The sequence below is a fragment of the Sciurus vulgaris genome (genome assembly GCF_902686455.1).
Source record: "Sciurus vulgaris genome assembly, chromosome: 17".
Taxonomy (NCBI): Eukaryota; Metazoa; Chordata; class Mammalia; order Rodentia; family Sciuridae; genus Sciurus; species Sciurus vulgaris.
The window spans coordinates 64,376,199-64,385,286 of record NC_136478.1 but is presented as its reverse complement, the minus strand read 5'-3'; positions in this window follow the sequence as shown (position 1 = coordinate 64,385,286).

Sequence of the window (9,088 nt, the reverse complement as noted above, 5' to 3'; positions counted from 1 at the left end):
GTTGAACATTTTTCCATATGATTGTTGATTGCTTGTAGATCTTCTTCTGTGAAGCTGTTATTCATTTCCTTAGCCCATTTGTCAACAGGATTATTTGCATTCATGGTGTAGAGTTTTTGTGTTCTTCATAAATTCTGGAGATTAGTGCTCTATGTGAAGTATGATTGGCAAAGATTTTCACCCACTCTGTAGGCTCTTTCTTTGCATTGCTGATAGTTTCCTTTGCTGAGAGAAAGCTTTTTAGTTTGAATCTATCCCAGTTATTGATTCTTGCTTTTATTTCTTGTGCTATGGGAGTCCTGTTGAGGAAGTCTGGTCCTAAGCCGACAAGTTGAAGATCTGGACCTACTTCTTCTTCTGTAATTTGCAGGCTCTCTGGTCTGATTCTGAGATCCTTAATCCATTTTGAGTTTAGTTTCATGCATGGTGAGAGATCTGGGTTTAGTTTCATTCTGTTACATATGGATTTCCAATTCTCCCAGCACCATTTGTTGAAGAGGCTATCTTTCTCCATTGCGTATTTTTGGCTACTTTGTCTAGTATAAGAAAATTGTATTTATTTGGGAATGTGTCCATGTCCTCTATTCTGTACCATTGATCTACCTTTCTATTTCGGTACCAATACCATGCCATTTTTGTTATTATTGCTTTGTAGTAGAGTTGAAGATCTGGTATTGCGATACCCCCTGTTTCACTCTTCCTGCTATGGATTTCTTTAGCTATACTGGGTTTCTTATTCTTCCAGATGAATTTCATAATTGCTTGCTCTATTTCTGTAAGGTACATCATTGGGATTTTAATTGGAATTGCATTGAATCTGTATAGCCTTTTAGGGGGTATGGCCATTTTGACAATATTAATTCTTCCTGTCCAAGAACATGGGAGATCTTTCCATCTTCTAAGGTTTTCTCTACTTTCTTTCTTTAGTGTACTATAGTTCTCATTGTAGAGGTCTTTCACTTCTTTTGTGAGATTGATTTCCAAGTATTTTATTTTTTTCGAGGCTATTGTGGATGGGGTAGTTTTCCTCATTATTCTTTCCAAAGATTCATCACTTATGTACAAAAATGCATTAGATTTATGTGCACTGATCTAATATCCCGCTACTTTACTGAATTCACCTATAAGTTCTAAAAGTTTTCTTGTGGAATTTCCTGGTTCCTCTAAGTATATAATCATATCGTCAGCAAATAGGGATAGTTTGAGTTCTTCTTTTCCTATTCGTATCCCTTTAATTTCTTTGGTCTCTCTAATTGCTCTGGCTAGAGTTTCAAGGACGATATTGAATGGAAGTGGTGAAAGAGGGCATCCCTGCCTTGTTCCAGTTTTTAGGGGGAATGCTTTCAGTTTCACCATTTAGAATAATATTAGCCATGGGCTTAGCATAAATGGCCTTTACAATGTTAAGGAATGTTCCCACTATCCCTATTTTTTCTAGCGTTTAGAGTATGAAGCGGTGCTGTATTTTATCAAATGCTTTTTCTGCATCTTTTGAAATAATCATGTGATTCTTGACTTTATTTTATTTATTTATTTATTTATTTTTTATTGTAAACAAATGGGATACATGTTGTTTGTCTGCTTGTATATGGCGTAAAGGCATACCATTTGTGTAATCATAAATTTACATACAGTAATGTTGTTTGATTAATTCTGTTATTTTTTCCCTTCCCCCCACCAGTCCCACCCCTCTTTTCCCTCTATACAGTGCTTCCTTCTTCCATACTTGCCCCCCTCCCTAACCCTAACTCTAACCCTAACACTAAATCTTCCCTCCCCCCATTATGTGTCATCATCCACTTATTAGCGATATCATTCGTCCTTTGGCTTTTTGAGATTGGCTTATCTCACTTTGCATGACATTCTCCAATTTCATCCATTTGCCTGCAAATGCCATAATTTTATCATTCTTTATGGCTGAATAATATTCCATTGTATATATATACCACAGTTTCTTTATCCATTCATCAATTGAAGGGAATCTAGGTTGTTTCCACAGTCTGGCTATTGTGAATGGAGCAGCTATGAATATTAATGTGGCTGTATCTCTGTAGTATGCGGATTTTAAGTCCTTTGGGTATAGGCCAAGGAGTGGGATAGCTGGGTCAAATGGAGGGTCCATTCCAAGTTTTCTAAGGAATCTCCACACTGCTTTCCAGAGTGGCTGCACTACTTTGCAGCCACAGCAGCAATGTATGAGTGTACCTTTGTCCCCACATCCTCTCCAACACCTACTGTTGCTTGTATTCTTGAAAATCGCCATTCTAATTGGGGTGAGATGGAATCTTAGGGTGGTTTTGATTTGCATTTCTCTTATTACTAGAGATGTTGAACATTTTTCCATATGTTTGTTGATTGCTTGTAGATCTTCTTCTGTGAAGTGTCTATTCATTTCCTCATCCCATTTGTCCATTGGATTATTTGTATTCTTGGAGTAGAGTTTTTTCAGTTCTTTATAGATTCTGGAGATTCGTGCGCTATGTGAAGTATGACTGGCAAAGATATTCTCCCTCTCCGTAGGGTCTTTCTTCCCATTGCTGATAGTTTCCTTTGCTGAGAGAAAGCTTTTTAGTTTGAATCTATCCCAGTTATTGATTCTTGCTTTTATTTCTTGTGCTATGGGAGTCCTGTTAAGGAATTCTGGTCCTAAGCCGACATGTTGAAGATCTGGACCTACTTTTCTACTATAATCTGCAGGGTCTCTGGTCTGATTCCCAGGTCCTTAATCCATTTTGAGTTTAGTTTCGAGCATGTTGAGAGATATGGGTTCAGTTTCATTCTGTTACATATGGATTTCCAATTCTCCCAGCACCATTTGTTGAAGAGGCTATCTTTTCTCCATTGCATATTTTTGGCACATTTGTCTAGTATAAGAAAACTGTATTTATATGGGTTTGTGTCCATGTCCTCTATTCTGTACCATTGATCTTCCTGTCTATTTTGGTACAAATATCATGACGTTTTTGTTACTATTGCTTTGTAGTAGTGTTGAAGATCTGGTATTGCAATACCCCCTGTTACACTCTTCCTTCTAAGGATTGCTTTAGCAATTCTGGGTTTCTTATTCTTCCAGATGAATTTCATAATTGCTTGCTATATTTCTGTAAGGTATGTCATTGGGATTTTAATTGGAATTTCATTGAATCTGTATAGCACTTTTGGTAGTATGGCCATTTTGACAATATTAATTCTGCCTATCCAAGAACATGAGAGATCTTTCCATCTTCTAAGATTTTATTTAATTTCTTTCTTTAGTGTTCTTTAGTTCTCATTGTAGAGGTCTTTCACCTCTTTTGTGAGATTGATTCCCAAGTATTTTATTTTTTTCCATGCTATTGTGCATGGGGTACATTTCCTAATTTCTCTTTCTGAAGATTCATCTCTTATGTATAAAATGCTTTGGATTTATGAGCATTGATCTTGTAACCTGCTTCTTTATTGAATTCACTTATGATTTCTAAAAGTTTTCTGGTGAAATTTCCTGGTTCCTCTAAATACATAATCATGTCATCAGCGAGCAGGGATAGTTTGAGTTCATTTTTTCCAATTCGCATCCCTTTAATTTCTTTCTTTTGTCTAATTGCTCTGGTTAGAGTCTCAAGGACGATGTTGAATAGGAGTGGTGAAAGAGGGCATCCCTGCCTTGTTCCAGTTTTTAGGGGGAATGCTTTCAGTTTTCACCATTTAGAATGATATTGGCCATTGATTTAGCATAAATGGCCTTTACAATGTTAAGGAATGTTCCCACTATCCCTATTTTTTCTAGTGTTTTGAGCATGAAGGGGTGCTGTATTTTATCAAATGCTTTTTCTGCATCTATTGAAATAATCATGTGATTCTTGACTTTAAGTCTATTGATATGGTGAATTACATTTATTGATTTCCTGATGTTGAACCAACCTTGCATCCCTGGGATGAAACCCACTTGATCATGGTGCACTATCTTTTTAATATGTTTTTGTATGTGATTTGCTAAAATTTTGTTGAAAATTTTTTCGTCGATGTTCATTAAGGATATTGGTATGAAATTTTCTTTCCTTGATGAATCTCTGTCTGGTGTAGTTATCAGTGTGATATTGGCTTCATAGAATGAGTTTGGGAGGGTTCCCGCCTCTTCTATTTTATGGAATACTTTGAAAAGTATTGGAATGAGCTCTACTTTAAAGGTTTTGTAGAACTCGGCTGAGAACCCATCTGGTCCCAGACTTTTCTTTGTTAGTAGGCTTTTGATGACTTCTTCTATTTCACTACTTGAAATTGGTCTATTTAAATTGTGTATGTCGTCCTCGTTCAGTTTAGGCAATTCATATGTCTCTAGAAACCTCTTCATGCCTTCGAAATTTCCTATTTTGTTGGAGTATAGATTTTCAAAATAGCTTCTAATTATGTTTTGTATTTCAATCCTGTCTGTTGTGATGTTTCCTTGTTCATTCTGAATTTTAGTGATTTGGATTTTCTCTCGTCTTCTCTTGGTTTGTGTGGCTAAAGGTTTATCAATTTTGTTTATTTTTTCAAGGAACCAACTATTTATTTTGTCAATTTTTTGTATTGTTTCATTTGTATCAATTTCATTGATTTCAGCTCTGAGTTTAACTATTTCCTGTTTTCTACTACTTTTGGTGCTGGTCTGTTCTTCTTTTTCAAGGGCTTTGAGCTGTAGTGTTAAGTCATTTATTTGTTGAGTTTTACTTCTTTTATTAAATGCGCTCCATGATATAAATTTCCCTCTAAGTACTGCTTTCATAGTGTCCCAGAGATTTTGTTATGATGTTTCTTTGTTCTCATTTACCTCTAAGAATTTTTTAATTCCCTTCCTATTATTTTCTGTTATCCATTCATCATATAATACGATATTGTTTAATCTCCAGGTGTTGGAATAGTTTCTGGTTTTTACTCTTCCATTTATTTCTAACTTCAATCCATTATGATCTGATAGAATACAAGGTAGTATCTCTATCTTCTTGTATCTGCTAACATTAGCTTTGTGGCATAATATATGGTCTATATCAGAGAAGGATCCATGTGCTGCTGAGAAGAAAGTGTATTCGCTCTTGGTTGGATGGTATATTCTATAAATGTCCTTTAATTCTAAAATATTGATTGTGTTATTGAGATCTGTGGTTCCTTTGTTCAATTTTTGTGTGGAAGAACTGTCCAGTGGTGAGAGAGGCGTGTTAATATCACCTAATATTATTGTGTTATGGTCTATTTGGTTTCTGAAATTGAGAAGGATTTGTTTGACATACACGGATGAGCCACTGTTTGGGACATAGATGTTTATGATTGTTATATCTTGCTGATGTACGCTTCCCTTATATGAAATGACCTTCTTTATCCCTTCTGACTAACTTTGACTTGAAGTCCACATTATCTGAAATGAGGATGGATACTCCAGCTTTTTTGCTGTGTCTGTGTGCATGGTATGTTTTTTCCCATCCTTTCATCTTCAGTCTATGGGTATCTCTTTCTATGAAATGAGTCTCTTGCAGGCAGCAAATTGTTGGATTTTTCTTTTTATTCCATTCTGCCAGTCTATGTCTTTTGATTGATGAGTTCAGGCCATTAACATTCAGGATTATTATTGGGATATGATTTGTATTCTCAGTCATTTGACTCATTTTTGTTTTTTGACATGATATGGTTTCCCCGTTATTTGGCTATTCCTTTAGGCTAGTTCCTTCCATTGATAATTTGCATCATTGTTTTTCATCTCTTCCTCATGGAATATTTTGCTGAGAATGTTCTGTAATGCTGCAGCTTTCTTTTTGTAAATTCCTTTAGCTTTTGTTTATCATGGAAGGATCTTATTTCATCGTCAAATCTGAAAGTAAGTTTTGCTGGGTATAAGATTCTTGGTTGGCATCCATTTTCATTCAGGGCTTGGTAAATGTTGTTCCAGGCCCTTCTAGCTTTTAGGGTCTGGATTGAAAAATCTGCTGATATTCTTATTGGTTTCCCCCTGAATGTAATTTGATTCATTTCTCTCACGGCCTTAAAATTCTGTCTTTATTTTGTATGGTAGGTATTTTCATAATAATGTGCCTTGGTGTGGGTCTGTTGTAATTTTGTATATTTGGAGTCGTATAAGCCTCTCGTACTTGGTTTTCCATTTCATACTTCAGATTTGGGAAATTTTCTGATATTATTTCATTTAATAGATTGTTCATTCCTTTGGTTTGTTTCTCTAAGTCTTCCTCAATCCCAATAATTCTTAAATTTGGCCTTTTCATGATATCCCATAATTCTTGTAGATTCTGTTCGTGATTTCTAACCATCTTTTCTGTTTGGCCAACTTTGTTTTCAAAATTAAATATTTTGTCTTCAATATCTAAGGTTCTGTCTTCCAGGTGTTCTATCCTATTGGTTATGCTTTCTATGGAGTTTTTAACGTCATTTATTGTTTCCTTCATTTCAAGGATTTCTGTTTGTTTTTTTTTCAATATCTCTAACTCTTTATTTTAATGATCTCTTGCCTCCTGTATTTGCTCCTTTAACTGTTGATTGGTGCGATTATTTAATGCTTGCATTTGCTCTTTCATCTCTTCCTTCAATGCCTGCATTTGCTCTTTCATCTCCTCGTTTGCTTCCCTGATTGTTTTAGTTATGTACATTCTGCACTCCCTTTCAGACATTTCTTCTGCTGTGCTGTCATTGGGTTTTATTGATATAGTATCTAGGTTTGTTTGGGATATCTTCTTCCCTTTTTTTCTCATATTGGTCAGATGTCAGTGGGACTTTGTGATATTGCAGAATTCTTCTATTGGCTTATAGTGTCCCTGTAGATTTTCAACATATCTCCTTCCTGCCTTCAGTAGCCTGAAGTCTTGGAGTAACTTGATAATGCAGTGCTTCCAAGGAAAGCTGCTCCTAGCCTGCTACTGGTTCCAGGAATTGGAGTTGGCTCTGTGTGGAAAGGCTTTCACTGGGGTCCTGCTCCGAGAAGCTAGCCTGGAAAGGTGCTTCCCGCCAGAGGGGGCGGGCTGTGGGCTGCTTGCGGAAGTCCCTGGCTGCCCTTTCCTTGTCCCTGAAGCAACCTGCGGGCAGGTACTTGCCACCCTGGTTCAGGGACTTGAAGCTTCGTTCTGTGCAGAAAGGCTTTCACTGGAGGGCCTGCTCCGAGATGCTGGAGAATCTGGCCCTGTGGGTGGTGCCCCCACCAGAGTGCGCAGGGCTGCCTGGGGAGGACTCTAGCTGCTCTGCCTTACTCTAATAAGCCACCTGAATCCGGGCCTGCCGCCCGGGCAGTGCTTCCCCAGGTGGGGGAGACACACCCTGTGGTTCTATTTTAGTCCGAGTCTCTCAATGCCTCCCCTTCTTGAATCCTGGGATCTGGAGTGACTGGAGATGTAGTCACCCTCTAGTCCACCATCTTGGATCGCCCCATGAAAAAAATCTAATTTGTTCTTTATGTACACTATGCACACAACAAATTTAAATAAAACTCGTTCACATAAGGAGCAACTCTTGCCTCATGGTGAGCACCCTGACATGGTTCTCCCGAGGACCAGCACACACCTGGGGATTTGGCTATTGCCCTCCCCCAATACATTTCATAGAAATATGAACAAAAATAAATTTACACAATGCAAATGTTATACCACTCCTACTTTTACCATATCTCAGACACTTTAGAACATCTAGAAAACAGCCATTTTCAAAAAATGTACTTAGCATTTTCTTTTATATATACAGTAATAAAGACTAAAATGCACACACAAATCAATGGTTATTATCAGAAAAATGTCATACATGAAACCAGTCTTCAGAGGACCGCCTTCTCCTCACAGTCAGTCTTCCCCATGTCCTTAACCCACCCAACAAATGTGGGCAGTGCTGCTCCTAGAGGGGGTCTAAGAAATCCACTTCAGTGTTACCTCCAAGTGACATTAATAATATTCTAAAATAAATGGGCATTTACAAGACATTGTTTTCTAACCCCATCCTATGTCAGGCAACCTCTTTACATTGAGAATGTCCAGATATAGCACAAGTTTTAAAAGGTTGCAGGGCAAACTGAGAGCAGCTTTTTTTTATGTTATAGGCACCAGTCTAAAAATAGCTGGTAAATCTTTCCCATGGGAGGGGGCATCTCCAAGTGGTCAGACAGGCATGTCCCTCCTTCCTTTCTCTATGATAGAACACCAACTGCCCAAGGTCGCTAACCATTCCACTTGTCTGTCTTCTTTGGGGGATTCACTCACAGTCCCGGACGTTATTTGCCTAGTCAAGAATGGGCATGGAGGGCAGGGACACAGAGCATCCTGGGCATGTGCACCAGTTTGCATGGCTCTGCTGTCCATGGGAATTCCTAGCTTTTGGGCATCCACTTGCCTTCTTAAGCCCTCCAAGCTCCTGCTGCCCTGCCCTCTTGTCAGGCATTGTTCAGAGCCACCCAAAAGCACCATGTCCTTAGCTGCAACTATTGCTGAGATGGACAGAAATGGATCAGGAGACCCTGCAACCAGGGAGTCCGGAGTCCTGGGTCCAGGATCGCTCTGGTCATGGTGCCATCAGGTCATCCAACCAGGGGGATAGACTCACTGGTCCTTCACAGTCTGGTCAGCCAGCGGTACTCCCAGCAGAAGATACAGGGGTCTGCAAGGCCAAGGCTGTGTCCCATCCCAGGTCTAGAGATCACTCTCTGGTCTGTGACTGGAGGGCACCCTAGGGCTCCAGAGGGCCTGGAAGGACAGACTACACTCAGTTTCTGCTCATGCTCTCTACTGGAAATGAAGTCCATATGTTTTAATAAGAATATCAACCAGGATACTAGGAAAATGTAAAATAAAGTAGATTTTAATCTCAAGTGCTTATTGTTTTTTAATTAGTATTATGTGAACTCAGAAATTCACATGTGCTACATATAATTTTCCAGAATGTTGCTTCTTGTATATGAACATAATCCAAATTGTATGCATGCACACATGCTCAGGAACACAAACACACACATGTAAATAGGCACACATATAAATACATGTGCATAAAACACTCACAAGTGATATCACATGATATCACTGTGCATAAGTTGTTCTTTCAATATTGTGGGTAAGAATAAGGGAAAAATAAGAATTGCTCAATTAATTACAAT